Consider the following 15,212-nt stretch of genomic DNA (forward strand, 5'->3'; position numbering starts at 1 on the left):
TCAAAATCATTTTAGTAATTCAGACTGTCAATAAATGCTGGAGTGGCACTTGAGTATGCTTTACAGATGTGACAAACCCCATTAGGGATAGAGAGTGGAAAGATAAAGGGGGAAGATGGTTATTCTTACCAAAAAAAAGGGAAGGAGTGAACCCTCTAAATTAAAAAAAAAAAAAAGGAAAACATTTGATATTCGTGAATCAGCCTGAGTTGGGGGACAAGGAAAAGGGACTTTGAAGAAAATGAAAGAATGATTGCAACTTTGCTAAGTTTAGAAAAAAGTGACAAGGCATCTGACTTTATTACATTCTAGTTTCTTAGAACTGAAATCCTTCACCTTCATTTTTGTTCTCACTCTCGTTATTCCTGGTCTCAATTTGCTGCCCAATCTCAGAGTGGAGGCCTGCATTCAGCACCATGGACAGAGCACAGAGTCTGGCCAACCCTCAACTCTAGCTAGTGTTTTTGAGTAGTAAACCTTGTTTGGAGTTGTACTTATTTCAGAGTGGAGGAACTCAATAGTTTCTCTTTCAAAAGAAAACTGATCCTTCATAAGAAGAAGACAGGCTTCCCAAATTTGAATGCAATTTTTCTTTAATATAAATACCCAATTCTCACTTGGCCAGTGCTATCTTGGTTGAGGGGATGGGGAGAGGATAGGTGGTATGGGGGGTGGGGGGTGTAAGGGAGATAGTGTGTGGGAATATTCTATTTTACAAATAAAGCCATCAAATTTTTATTAAAAGAGGAATCCAGGTAGTAAGTGGAAATGAAGAAAGATGTTGAATGGCATGAGGTAGGAGTGGAGGAAACAATATTGCTTTCCTTAAAAATTTTTCTATATATTTTGGGATTTGCAACAAACTCTATGTGTCCCTGGTTGTAATAATGAATAAAGTGAAATTCAGTAACAATCCAACTATTTAAACAATTGGGATAGCACCATGTTCTTTGCCCTGATTCACCAAGGATTTCTTTATGTTTTGTGTTGTTTAGTTCTTGGATTTTTCTCTATGTAAGACATTTTAGATTATGATTGGGTACTGAATATTCACATTCAGGGTGTTACATTTCTTCCCCTTCAAGTGTATTTTTACTTGCAAGAAAGCTATTGTTTCTTCATTTATTAATTAAATATGCTTAATGGCCTCTAATATCTTTTCTAGGTCTAAAATTATGATCTTATATTCTAAGAGTATGATGGTTTGTGAAGGAAATGAAGAGAACCAAATAAAACCATTTCTTTCAAGTAGTCTTTTTAAGTAAAGAAAGGGTACAGAGAAATCCCAAGTTAGGTAAAAGATATGGAGAGTGGGGAGGGGGGACTTAGACAAATGACTAAGAAAGTTAAAGTAACAAGGAGGAGGGAGAATAATCCATGCACAAAGTACTGTTTAATATTCATTTGTGTTCAATTCAATAAACATCTTTAAGCACCGACTGTATGCAAATGGTTGAGCTATCCCCCTGGAGACCCAGAGATGACTTGATAATGCTCAGAACAGTAACTGATCATATGAAAATATGGAATGTCACTGACACATCAGTCGAATCACTAGGCATTTATGTGATTCATTTTCTAGTCATTCTCCAAGCTGTACTGCTAGGAAACTATGTGTATTATGTGAAAAGGAGAAGTTATATGAGGAAACTCTCCCCCTAGGCTGGAAAGTTCAGTTTGAAGTGACGTACTTTAAACAATATAAAAAACTCTAACAATTAAGCCATTTTCTCGGATTCTGTTCACCATGATCATGTGGATAAAAACAAAACAATTGACAGTCAGAAAAAGCGGTTTCAGTTGCTATTTGAAAACACTACATCTCAAAACACTAGATCATCACTTAGATGTTGTATTTATATGTCCCTGGTGTTTTATCCACCTGGGAGGTACAGTTATTTCTTTAGACAGATTTCTTAGGGGTTATATGGAAATCTGAGGGTGTCAATGAAATATGCAAACGTAATAAATCATACGTTCGATTTTTCCTAGTTATATATTTTTTTCAAAACTAAGGCTTTGCCTCTCAAAATTAGGGCTCGAGAATCCAGTTTGCAAAGTCTCTGGACCAAATACTCTCTCTTCCTTCCCATTTCATGTAAAACATCATTGTCGATTTTCCCTTTAAATATAGTTCTTCTATTTAGTCCACTGGGAAAGCTCTTTATGTTGATATGGTAGTAGTGGGGAGTGTGGAAATTTAAAAACTCTTTGATTTTCTTTGAAACCTGTTATTTAGAAGATCGGGAGATTAATTTCTCAAGTAGCTTCTTCGAGGAAGTTTAGATATCTTTGCGTCCCGCAGAATTAAAAGTACTGGAAATAAGCTTTTAACAATCTTAATTGAAATGCTTTTTATTTCACTTGGAAAATAATACTAACAGGCAGGAAGGAAAGAAAGAGATAAAGACTGAAGGAAGAAAAGTAAAAAGGAGGTTTAGGAAAGGAAGAAAAGAAAAACATAAGGATGGAAGAAAGAAAGAAAGAAGAAATAGAAGGCAGATTGATATTTTCATTTGCCTCTAATGGCAGCAGCAGCAGCAGCAACAGGAGAGGGGGAAAAAAGTCAACGTAGTATTCTAATATGGCAAACAGGGAGAACAAGATTACCTCATAATGAGGATAATTAGAACGACCAGAAGAGCCAAATTTGTCAATAGGCGAGTGAATATGTTGCAACAGGAGAGAAATCTTGAAACTTCTTCCGCTTTTCCCCTTTAAATGAGCCATTCCCACTACTGAAAAGCTATTATGGGAGAATTAATAAATTACACAGCGAATTATTAAATCCAGATAATTACAAGGAATAAGTAAGTAATCATTAGTTATCTCAGCTAATTACTGTGGGTCAGAGCGAGCCGGAATGTGAAATCCTCTTCGGGAATTGAAATTAACTTTGCACAGCGAGGCTCTCTGCTTGACATCCCCAGTCTGTGGCCACATGGCAGCTCCCCTGTGAGCCAGTCTTTCTATTTAACTTGGAGAGAATGGAAATAAAATTAAGTGGCGACGTGATAATAGGGAGCTGCTTAGAAAGAAAACTCTGTGGCTTTTATTTTGTACCTTTAGTGCCCGCAAGACGAAAAGCTTTCTTGAAAAAAATTTTTTTTAACCTTTTCATTGGAATGAATTCTGTCTTGCGTCTCTCTCTCTCTCTCTCTCTCTCTCTCTCTCTCTCTCTCTCTCTCTCTCTCTCTCTCACACACACACACACACTCCCCACCTCTACACCTTTATACTCACAAAGTAGCCTGATCTAACATAGATTAATTGCACAAGATGAAGATAGAATTGAAGAACAAATGCTTTACTCTAGTTTGGGGGTGGGGGAGGAAAGACGGGGGCGATATAGAGATCTGGTAGATTCAGGGTAAGGGGAACAGACAGAATAAAACCAGGAAGAGGTAGAGCCGCTCTTGCCTTTCATCCTGCACACTAAAAAGGCTGCCCAAGTGGGAAGCAGGGTATAATCATCTGTTTGTTTTGCTGGGTAACAATAAGCTTTAATCTCAGAATGGTAAGAACCAGTTTAGTGCAAAAGCTTCTCTGTTGATCTTTCGCCAGATATCTTTCAGAACTGATGTCATCTTTTTTCATATAGGCTGCACTTTCCGAAGCCATCCTCCCCCTCCCCTTCTTTTTATCTCCCCTCCCCCCGAATCTCAAAGAACACAGAAGACTCTGGACCCTGTCTGCCTGTTGGAAAGTACGTTCGTATGATATTATAATTGTATCTACCGTTTTCTAAAGATGGGCGGATAAAGAAAACTGCTGTTAATTTATCAAATTGGGGAGGGGAAGGAGAGAGGAAAGCTAAGATGTTTTTTTTTTTTTTTTTTTTTTTTTTTTAATCAATCGCAATTAGATGGACAGTCTTTCCAGTCTTTCCCTCTCACTCCCTGCTCCAGCCTGGGATGATAATAAAAATTTAATGAAGGCTGGGATGAGCAGAGAGCTCCGTCTGGGGACCATGGAATAGAATATTTTAACTGTACATTTATACCAAGTGTCTGGCTTCAAAGACGTGACTGCTTTTAATCTCGAATTAGAAAACCACAGACTCGAAATTAAATATTAGATACGCCCGGCTCCCTTTCCTTTTTGGAATATTGTCACGATTGTGTTTTTCTCCATTGCCCTGGTTACACCACACACACACACACACACACACACACACACACACACACACATCTTAGGTCTCCAATTACATTTCCGTGAATAATAGATAGCTTTGATAGGGTGAAGCATTCTGGTGCTTTGGCTTTTTTTTTTTTTTTTTTTTTTTAATAGAGTTAATGCAATATTAATTGGCTGTAGCTGTTATAAGAATGCGCAGCCCCCTATTTTCAGGAACAAATCGATGAGGTGGGGATGTGGGAAAGAGTCGAGGCAGAAGCTCTCCCCCGGCTGGGGAACTTCTTTTCTCCCCCCAAGCTTTCCCAGCTTTAGGTAAGTGCGGACCTTGGGTGAGGATTAAGGGCGGGAGAGGCGCTAGCTCCGGCCGGCGCAGCGAGCTCGCCTTCCCGTTTGCCCGCCTGCTCTGGGCCGCAGTTGCGGCGAGACGGAGGCGAAAAGGTAGCCTCGCTGGGGGCACCGAGGGCGAAGGGGAGGGGATCCCCAGAAGCCTTCTGCACAACTACCTCCCTCTGCTGCGGGTGTGCTAGGGAGCCGAGAACTCTTCCCCTCAATCTTGGCAAGCTTACGCAGCAGCAGAGGATCGCGAACCACGAGTCACTCTTCCCCCACCCTTCCCCCCAGCTAGCCCCACCTCCCTATTCCCTCCCCCACGCCCTGCGGACCCCTCCCAGGGGCGAGGGGGCGGGGGGAGCTGCAGCGGGGTGCAAGAGGTAGAAAGCAAGGGATTGGGGAGGGGGGACTTTGGAGACGCTCCCCTTGCGAGGGCGGGTTTGCCCCGGGCCCCGGGCCAGGCGCTGCCCGTTGCCCCCGTGGGCCCTCAGCGGCCCCGAGAGCAGACGTCTTGCCAGCCGGAGAATCTGAGAGCCGGAGAGAAAGAGCAAGATTGAGAGCGGCGGCCAGGGCGCCTCGGCCCCCACATTTAATCCGTCATTTAAATTCTGCCGGGTCTGCCCCGAAAAACTCTGGAGAACTGGACCCATCAATTATTCTGAAAAATCCCTGGCTACGTGAGGCTTCCAACAGTTTGAGGGGGGATGGGAGGCGGGGAGGAAGGGAGGCGACCGTTCTTCCCACCCCCCATTGCCTCCCTTTCCCCCCCCCTTTCCCCCCGCCCTTGCCACCTGTGCCCTCAGGCCCAGAAATTGTAACCCTCTGCATTTCTCCATCCCTTCCTCCCTTCCACTTTTCTTTCCTCCTACCCTACTTTCCTTCTTCTTTCCCTTTCCCCCTTGTCCTTCCTCTTTTCTCCTTTTCTCCCTCCTTCTCTTCCTTCTGTTCTTTTCTTCTTTCCTTTTCTTCATTTCCTCTCTTCCTCCTTTCTTCTCTTCCTCCCTCCTTCCATGCTTTATTCTTTTCCTGCCTCCCTCCCTTCCTCCTTTCCTTCCTTCCTCTTTCCTTCCCTCATCCTTCCTTCCTCCTTCCCTCCCTCCCTTTCTTCCTTAAGGCTGTGGGACAACAGGCCTTTGGGGGACTAACTCAGAATCTCTGGGTGAGGGGAGGGGAGATTTTCAATTTATTTCCTTCTCTGGTCAAAACAGGCCTTCGAAGAAGATAAAAGGAGGATAAAGTTTGAAGTCCCAGGGAAAATTCTCCTTTTTACTAGCATTGTGAGTCCCGTCCAGGCCAAGTATAGTTCATAGAAGTCGAGGAGTCTGGGAGTTTGAGATAGTCCTAATTTTGAAGGAAGTTAGACAATTATGTTTGGTGAGACTGGAGTCCCCAGAGGAAAGCTTCTTCTCCCACCCCCAGCCTACCCCTTTAGGTTCTGGAATGCCCAGAGCAGTAATGAAATGGTAGTGAAATGTGTTGGAGGAAAAAAGAGAAAAGGGAGCAGGTTCCTTCCAAAGTCCTGAGCTGAGAAAGCTGGACAGTAATTACTAAACCCAAAGCCCCAGCACTGGGGACTAGAGCCATTACTCCAGCTGTCACTGGGCAGAAAGCAGGAGCCCTCTTACCCTAGATCCTCGGGAGCTTATAGAATTCTCTCTTTCTTCCCCCCTCTCCCCTTCTTTACCCGCCTCCTCTCCCTTTTTTACTACTCCCTCTATCTTGCTCTTATCATTCTCTTCCTTACTTATTCATTGCTTTCTTCATTCTCCCCTCCCCTTTACTCTTATCGTCTTTGACACAGATTCACAAACTCTTTTTGACTTTTCTTCAAGAGAATATGATCCTTTAATACCTCTCTCCCATTTTCCTCTAAAGGGATAGGGGTTTAGTTATTATTTCCTTACCCTTTAGTTTTTCAAACACATTACTTTTCTGAGCAATTTAATGAGATTAGAATGGTAAACATTTTTTAATAGAAAGGGAGTAATTATACATATGTATATGTGTGTGTGTGAAATAATCTATTCTTTATATTATCACTTATTTAATCCTGCTCCCTCCTCAGTTTCCTTCCAGACAAAAAGTTTCCTCTAAGCTAGTAAGAGGTTATTTGGGGGGAAGGGATTAAAAAATAATTCTCTTGGCAAGTTCAGATGGGCAGAGTGGGTGTATTTAGCAGTTGAATTCATGTGAGCCAAGGATCCCTTGAGCTAGGTCCCAGGAGATACATAGATGCTATGCACACACTTCCTAATAATCCCATTCCCTTAAAAGGTTCCATTATTTACTCTGAAAACAAAGCAACCTGAATTTGATTAAACTATATATTTTTGGTTAAACTGGATGAGATCCCAGAGGTAGAAGTATCTAGGGCTTTGGGGGTATTGAAGAGGTGTTATACATCCATAACACCTTTTTTAGAAAAATTTGTACTCTCAAGTTACAGTTAGTTATCTGTGCCTTCCCCATAAATGTGTTTACTTTTTTCTTTTGAAGGTCTTTTTATGGACTTAGTGTTGAAGAAGCCACTGTGTCCTGCCTGACCCATTCCTTCATGCAAACCATCAATCCTTCTACTTTTAGTTAGCAGCAGGAGCAGTAGTCCTTTTGCTAGGTGGAGGGAATGAGATTGAGCCCAGACTTCCGGCCTTTCTTGACTGAGCCCCAGGGCACCATGGAAGCTGAGGGTGAGGGGGAGCTGTAAAAGGATCCTTAATGGCCAGCTTGATGGAAATCACATTACAGCGTGGCAAAGGCACATGTTAGGTCCTGCTGCATCTGTTCCAGTAGAATGACAGGGGAGAAGGCAGGGAGTTAAAAGCAAATGAGATCAGCTTTATGCTTTGGAGATTCCCTCTTCATCCTGTTTAATTGCACAAATATGTGGGAATTTACAGGATCACCTCCTAATGCTAAGCTTCTATGAAACTCTTCATTCTTCCTAAAAAAGATCACTATTTTCTTTCGAAGGGACTTAAAGTGAGCAGTCTTGTATTTTTAAAAGAAATGTAATTTACATTTTTTTTTTTTTTTATTTCTAACTGACTCATTCAAATCCTGAGATGTAGATGGTTAGATTTTTGGGTGCATGGTTAAAGAGGATCTCTTCCTGATTCCAGGCTCAGTGGCCCCATCCTAATGTAACTATTATCTCTGAGTAATAAAAGTAGCAATATAAAACATTTCAAACAGATTAGGGAAATTTGCCATATTGGAAATAGGGAACAGAAAGAAGAGGAGATACTGATTACATTCATGATTCTAATTCAAATTGGGTTTCAGGGAGTCCCTGAACCCTTAGATGAGAGGTGACAAAGTCCCAGTTTCCTAAGGTGATAGAGATTCGTCAGTATACCCGAGTCCCCTCCCAACTTTTTAATTCCCTCTAAGTTCCTTAATTGCTGAGTTGGTGAGATCTTGAGAATTGGACCTATATTTTCCTTCTGTATTCCCAGCACCTGGCACAATTCCCAATCCATAGCATGTGCTTAATAAATATTTGTTGACTTGACTTGAGATATACAACTTGTCTTCTCAGTCCTAGTTGAAGAGCCCCATTACTTTGCCAGATGGCCTCTGTATTACCTACCAGATGGGGGAAAGAGCTCTGAACCTCTGACCTCAAAAGTCTTAAAAGCATTGGACCCAGTATTGTAAGCTTCGGCTCCAACCTTGCCTTCCCTAGTTCCTAGCTGTGTGAATATGGGTCTAGCCAATTAAGCCTTTCTGAGCCTAAATTTCCTCATCTTTAAAATGGGCATAATAATATTTATACTCTTTACCTCACAGGACTATTTGAAGATAAATGCTGTGCAAACTTTAAAGTACTATATAAGTGTGAATTATTATTTTTAAAGGAAGACAATCTCACCTCTGGGTGAAGTTAAAGCCACATTTTATTCCTCCCGAGGGAAAAGCATTTTAGTTTTCTGAGGACTGTGGGGTTCTTAGACTCATGAGACTTAGAGCTAGAAAAGACTTTAGATATTTTATTTAAACTAAATAAGAGTTTAAACCTACTCATTTTAATAAGAAAACTGAGATTCAGAGAGGGAAAATGAGTAGTTCCAGGTTGTACAGAAACTAAGGGGCAGAACTTAATTGGATATTAGATCCCTCCCTTATAGGTCCAAAGATCTTTCTATTAGTTCTCCTTTTCCCTCACTTCTACTCAGGCACCACAACTGAAAATTTGTTTAAACTCATCAATTTACTTCTTGTTTATTTTTTCTAATTTCCAGTAAAAAAAAGTTTTTAACCACCAGTTACATGGGATTTTTGCTTTGCAAATTCTCCTTTAGAATTTAAAGGACTGTTAAGTGGGATATTTTCACAAGGCCTTGCCTCTTCTTTCTGTGATGATTCAGTGGACTTCACTGATTCTTCTTCAGTACTGTTAAGGTATGTTTGTTCTGACTTATGAGTATGATCCAGAAGTAGATAGTCCCTATGCAGAAGTGGCATTGTCTAATGGTGGCCTAGTAGAGAGAGTCCTGCAGTTTCCAGGGAGAAAAGAAAATATAGCATCCCTTACAGTGTGGGCTAGCCAAAACAGTCACAGAAATGGCAGGAAAATAGCAAAGGTACTGTGTTTATCAATCATGTCCTTCTCCATTTAGCCAGAGTGACTCACATGGAGGTTGTCAGTTCTGCCAAAGTTCCCAATTAGCTCTGAGATTCCAGGGATCATGTAGTTTGATCCTGTAGTTTTTGCTGTTTAATATAAAGAGATAGAGAAAAAGGGAAAACACACTTCAATTAAGGGCTGAGGGGGAAGGGATTCAATCTTTCTAATATTCAATCTAGGTAGGACCTGAAAGGAAGAAACCCACAGAAATTGGAGGATCTTTGACTGGCAAAGCTAATGTAGCAAACTGGCAAATCCAGCTTCTCCTTCAGCAAGTTTCAAGTCTGCTTTTCAAATGATAGTAGTGATTTCTTTCATCTTGCCACTAATAGTTGTCAAGGTTTGTAGAATTAACTTCTTGTTTTCATAATTCAGTTTGGACAGTCATGGTGAAGAGTCTGGAAAGAGTCCTTCAAAATAGTTAAGTAGCAGAAATCACTTCACTGCTACCATCTTTTCTTTGCTCTATGTTTAGGGTTGAGGGTGAAGCTATTGGAACTCATTTGTTTTCTTTCCTCTACTGCTTGGATAAAGTACAGAAATTCCATATAGACCCCCCCCCCCCCCCCGTAGAGAGACAAAGACAAATACATATACACAAATATCCACATACATACCACACCCTTGAAAGAGACATAGAGAATTAAAGTAAAATTGAAAGAATTTCTTTTTTTTTTTGGCTCCAGTATGAATTTACTCTCTAACTCAGTAATAGCAGTAAGAAGCAACCTTACTCCAGCCGTATGACCATTAGGTATCAGCTTACTTCCAGAAAAAAGATGATTTAATAAGTCTAGGTGAAATCTCTTTAATAGTCCTTTGCCCTATACCCCTCCTTTCCCCCTCCCCTTCCTCCTTCTATCTCTCAAATGGCACATATCAAGGAAACATCTCCAGTATAGGGATCTCAATGCAGCTAAGAGAAAAAAAAATGACTCCTGGACAGAATTTCAGTACTTACTTGAAACATTACCTAGGAGTTATGAGGCCCTTCTCCATTTGAACTAACTAAGCTGACCTTTGTAGAATGTTTTAATATTTACAGAGTGCTTTCTCACTTAATCCTTACAATAATCCTTTGAGGTGAGTGTTTCAGCCAGAATTATTTATATTTTAAATTAAGTTAAGTCACTTTCTCTAGGTTGAATAGCTTTTGAGTGTCAGAGGCTAGATTCGAATCAAAGAATTTCCTCCCTCCACATCCAGCCTTTTTTCCATTAGACCTGCCTAAATATTTTTATATTTGTAAATATTATCCCTTGGTGATATGATATGATTTCCATATTTACCAAAAATCAGAAAGCAGAGAATGTTGCAACCAAGATAATATGCGCATTTTCTGCTGGAGAAAGGATTTTTAGGGAGAGGGAAGAGGGAGGAATGCAGGGATATGTTCTAGATCTTTTCCTCACATATACTTTTCTCTTTCCTGGTCCAGAGAAGGATCCTGCCATTGCAATCCTTGAGTACATTCAGGCCCAAAGAAATCAGATGCCACATCCCATTGCCTAGATTATAGCCTGATGTAGGTGATGAACTTGAGACCTGGAAAAGTAAAACCATCCCTTTTTTTCCTCTTCACCAGAAGGGGTTGATTATAATTTTGAAAGCACTGGTGGCTAAGTGGGGAAGCAACTTACTTAACGCTAGGACTTTTTCTTTCATCTTTTCTAGTGATTTCAGAAACACATAAATTGGAGACTATTTTGGGGTCAACGGTGCTCACAACTGTTAAAACCAAAATCCTAATTCTAATAATTTACTTTCCAGGAAGAAAGATTAGGTGTTGAAGGGGCTTGTTGATGCCTGAAAAGCATGAGCTCTGAAATCAGAGGATCTAGGTTTCTCTAGTTAGATTCCCAGCTCTGCCTTTTGCTATATGTGAGAGAACTTGGGCAAGTCAGGGTACAGGTCCCGGGGTCATTTTCCTTATAAGTAAAAAGAGAAGGTTGAACTAGATGCCTGTTAAGGCCCTTTTAGCTTATCCTAAAAGTGATCTCCTTTCTTTTGTAAATGCAGCACCCTGTTGCTGCATTTAGTCACCAATCTCTCCCTGTGTCTCAATGTCTATAGCTGTCTTTGTCTCTCTCTGTCTCTCTCCCCACCCCCTGATGACAGAAAGATCACAGGTATTTCCTAAACACTTGGATGAGATCTGATGAAACTAATTCCCGACAACTGCAAAACTCTGGAAATATTCCGAGTGAGGGATTTCCACTATGTGGAGGTTGCAAAGCCACTTTTGACTGTGCCCTTGAAGGTGACCCTGAAAAGTGTGAAGAGGTTGTGAGCCTGGGTGGCAGAGAGGTATGCTTGATCCCAAGGGTGATTTAATTGTGAGTTTGAGTGGAGGGGACGGAAAAAGTCGAGCCTGGATTTGGTCTCCTTAATCTCAGGAAAAGGGTTCCAAGGACATTATTTTGTCTGCACCCCACACACCCCTACCCGGTGAGGAAGAAGCCCACTCTGTCTCCTGCGGATCTTTTATTTACTACCCAAACACACTGACTTTTAGATGGAAATGTCATCAGTTGTCTTGCCCAGTTCTGCTGCAGATCTATTAATCATAAGCACCAGGATTGCCAAAATGGCGGGGCTCTCTTTGCCTTTCAGTTTATACAGAACAGAATCATTTACATAAAGTCCTTAAGGCAAATAACTGTTGGGGCTCTAATTTATATCTGATCGAAAATTAGCCGTCATTATGCGCTCCATTAGCAGCGTCTTTAATGTGCTTCTAAGCACCATTTGTCAAGCGGCTTGTTAATATCCTTCAAGTCTTTAAAGTTGAGAGCTCATTAAAGAGTGCGCCCTGTTATTGATGTAATTTAGATGAGTTTGGAAGAGCAAGCATGCCATGCCTTGAATGGACAACTGACTGGAGCCAAGGCAAGGGGTGAAAGGGACTTCTGGTTTTTAGGAAATGATTTCCCTCCAAGTCCTCAACTCACAGATCTCCTGTCAAACAAGCGGGTCTCGTGTCCATAAAGAGCTTTGTGTTGCCTTACCCAACTTCCAGTTTACATCATTAATTTAGCTTTCAAAAAAAGTTTTATTTTGAACATTATAGCAGACATTTCTGAACAAAAAGCTGAACAAACCTCCTTACAAAGTCCATTCCCTGAAAAATCGCTCTATCGGCTAAGAAGGAGGGAGTCTCCCTTGGCCATTCATTTCCCTCTTCAAGGGAGAAGTACTTCCTGTCTATTGTTTCTTTCTCTTCTGCCCATATTTACATTTATATCACATATAAATATTTGGCTTTGGGCTCTAGAACACATCGCATAAGTTGGAAAGAGAATGGGAAGCAGGTTGGCCAGCTCCCTTATTTCTTCAACAATGTTTACTAGTTTTTATGGGTTCGATTGCTTCTTCATGCTAGCATCTCCACTTACTACCCCCTACCCTTTTCCCCACTCCCAATCCCACTTATTGCCCTCTTCCACACAGGGGACAAGAAGGATGTGAGCAAATCGAAACGCTAGGCACAGAGAAGGAGAGACAATCTTGGTGAACGTAATTTGACTGAGGTACAGTAAACCCGATTAATTATGTACATATTATTATATTATCTATCAACCACTCCATCAGAAGAGTATAAAGGCCAATAAATTACGCCTTTTATTTATCTAAAAATCCATATATTCTGTCATTTTTTTTCTGGAGAAGATTATGTTAGTATAACACAATAAAGAAAACCATTAGCAGCCCAGAAAATTGCAACTGAGTGCAATAGGAATCCCTCTAGCAGGAATAAATAATAGTTAGGAACCCACATTTTCATTTCAGCTTTCTTCAACCTGGTGCACCTTTAGCTCTGGGTTCAGATCTTCCATTCACTCAGAAGTCTCCAGTTGACATCCCACTGGCCAGAGCTTAACCAAATCTACCAGGTTTCTCTCCTCCCCCCGCTTTTGAACCTTACGTTATTAAAAAAAAAATCTATGATCTTTGAACCCCACTTCCATTTCTCCTCTTAATTCATTTCCCCTCCTAAGGCCTCTTGGGGACACAGAGATTAATGCAAGGTAATGAAATACATTAGGCGTTTTATTCTTCCCACTAAATTTTCAGGACTCTGTCGCCCCTGTGCAAGCTTGGGTGGGAGGATTGCTCTGTTTTATTAGATTTGAGGCAAAAATAACCCACAGGGATGGGGGGCAACAGCGAGGAAGGGATCTATTAGCGCCCAGCACTATGTGTAGCGGAGGGTCAAGTCCCAAATAGCGTGAGCATCTCTCCCCCGCAGCCCCTTCTGGGGAGTTCCTGAGGATTCCTCCCTCCCCACCCCCCCAGCCCCAAACATATAGACATTATTTGTACTAGCAGTTTTATTTTTTAACTGCGTACCTTTAAAGGACTTCATTACCTCCACGAGGAGAAAGAGTAGGAGAAAAGAAAGATATAAGATCAATTTAAGGACATATTGAGGTCATATAACAGCACAAATATTCTCAAGTGCTCTGTATAATGTGCAGTGGGGATTTTGGGCAGTTTTATTGTGTGGTTGGATCCTCATCTCCGTTGTTTTTTACAGGATTCCTCCAGGCTAAAGTAATAAAGCGAGTAATTAGAATGCTAAAGACAGATGTAAATAACAGGAATGAGACAGTGGTGACAGATGAGTGGCTGGGTCAGGAAAGAGCCCAGTTGGTAGACATGACACCAATCTCTCTCTGTTCCTCTCTGTCTCTTTCTCCCTCCCCTCCCCCATCTCCTGCCCCTCTTCTCCCCCTCCCCCTCACCCCCTTCTCTCCCTCTGTATGCCAGTGGCCTTAGGCAACTAACTGGGGACAGACCGGGCAAAATTACACCGGGGGAGGCGGACGCTGAGGAAGGTTGGCTACCAACGGCGGAGGCCTCGGGGAGGAGCGAGAGGGAGAGGAGCTCTCCAGCAGCCCCCACGCGCCGGGGTCCGCCTCTCTGCCACGCCCGCTCGGCCTCATTGTTCGGGGGCAGCGTCCCTCTCCTGCCCTCGCAGTGATCTTTCCTCAACTCCTCGGGGACAACTGCCTGGATCAGAGGAGAAGGCTTCCCGACTTCGCCCATTGACTGCCCCCGGGCCTACGTCAGCCTAGCGGCCAGCTCCCTCCTCCTCCCTCTGCAAAACCGCCTCCTTCCCTTTGCTCCGGGCTGGGGGCGAGATGGGGTGGGCGGCCAGAGCCCCACCCCCACCGATATCTCTCTCTCTCTCTGAAGAGGGGGCGTGGGGTTATTGGGGGAAGTTGTTTTCAGTCCCTTGGGGCACGAGTTTGCCATCTGAAATGCCATCTGGACACTGCCCCCTCTTCTCTAGGAAACTTCCTCACTGCCTCCCCTCTCCGCCCCCCCCCCCATTCCCCCGGGAATTTTACCCTCCGGGAATTCCTTTTGGCAGCTCTCAAAACCCGGGAGTCCAGCCCTAGACCGGAAGGAGGCTTCTGCAGGGCAGGCAGGAACCACATCTTGCGCCAACTTACATCTTCTCCACGCTTCTCTGTATGCAATAAACTTTGATAAATGCTTGAGGAATAAAGGAACACGAGTTATTTGCCTACATGTTTTCTCCCAATTAATGATTGCAAGCTCTTTGAGAGTGTCGGACGTTTGTCTCACTGCCCTGCACACAAGCACTAGCTCACTGCTACTTGCTGAGTGAGTATTTCTGCTCCTCTGTATCTCCCGCACTTAGCACAGTGTTCCACTCATGGTCAGCCCTCGGAAAACGCTTGTTGACTGAATGCGGAGGTAGCTGTCCTTTATCTTGATTGGCTCCCATTGCCTCTCCCTCTCTTTCTCCTCCACTTTCTCCACTCTCCTAAAATGAAAGTACAGAGAGGGATTAAAGTAGCACCACGCAAGCCTCAGGAAAATCGAGCTCCTAAGTGTTTCCCAGCCGCTGAGATCAAAGAGGCTAGAGTGCAGCAGCAGTGATGTAGTGACCTAGAACCTGGGAATCTTGTCTCCAGCGGCAGACACTAGAGTGCAACCTAATCTAGCACTGATGTAGTGACCTAGAACCTGGGAATCTTGTCTTCAGGTCTCCAGCAGAATCATCCTTTCTTTCCAGAAAATCCTGAAGTTGATAAATAATTTTCCTGATCATTCAGTCTCAACTCGGCCCTTTCTGAAAGCCTTA

At 42.5% G+C, this 15,212-nt stretch overlaps 1 long non-coding RNA gene across 1 annotated transcript; it reads left to right on the forward strand.

Annotated features, from left to right (window-relative positions):
* The first annotated feature begins 12,542 nt into the window (after positions 1–12,542).
* LOC116419768 lies at positions 12,543–14,630 on the forward strand. The gene is made up of 2 exons (XR_004230065.1): positions 12,543–12,624; positions 13,865–14,630. It is a non-coding gene; the product is annotated as an uncharacterized LOC116419768 (long non-coding RNA).
* The last annotated feature ends 582 nt before the right edge of the window (positions 14,631–15,212 follow it).

This window comes from Sarcophilus harrisii, chromosome 6, assembly GCF_902635505.1.
Source record: "Sarcophilus harrisii chromosome 6, mSarHar1.11, whole genome shotgun sequence".
Lineage (NCBI taxonomy): Eukaryota > Metazoa > Chordata > Mammalia > Dasyuromorphia > Dasyuridae > Sarcophilus > Sarcophilus harrisii.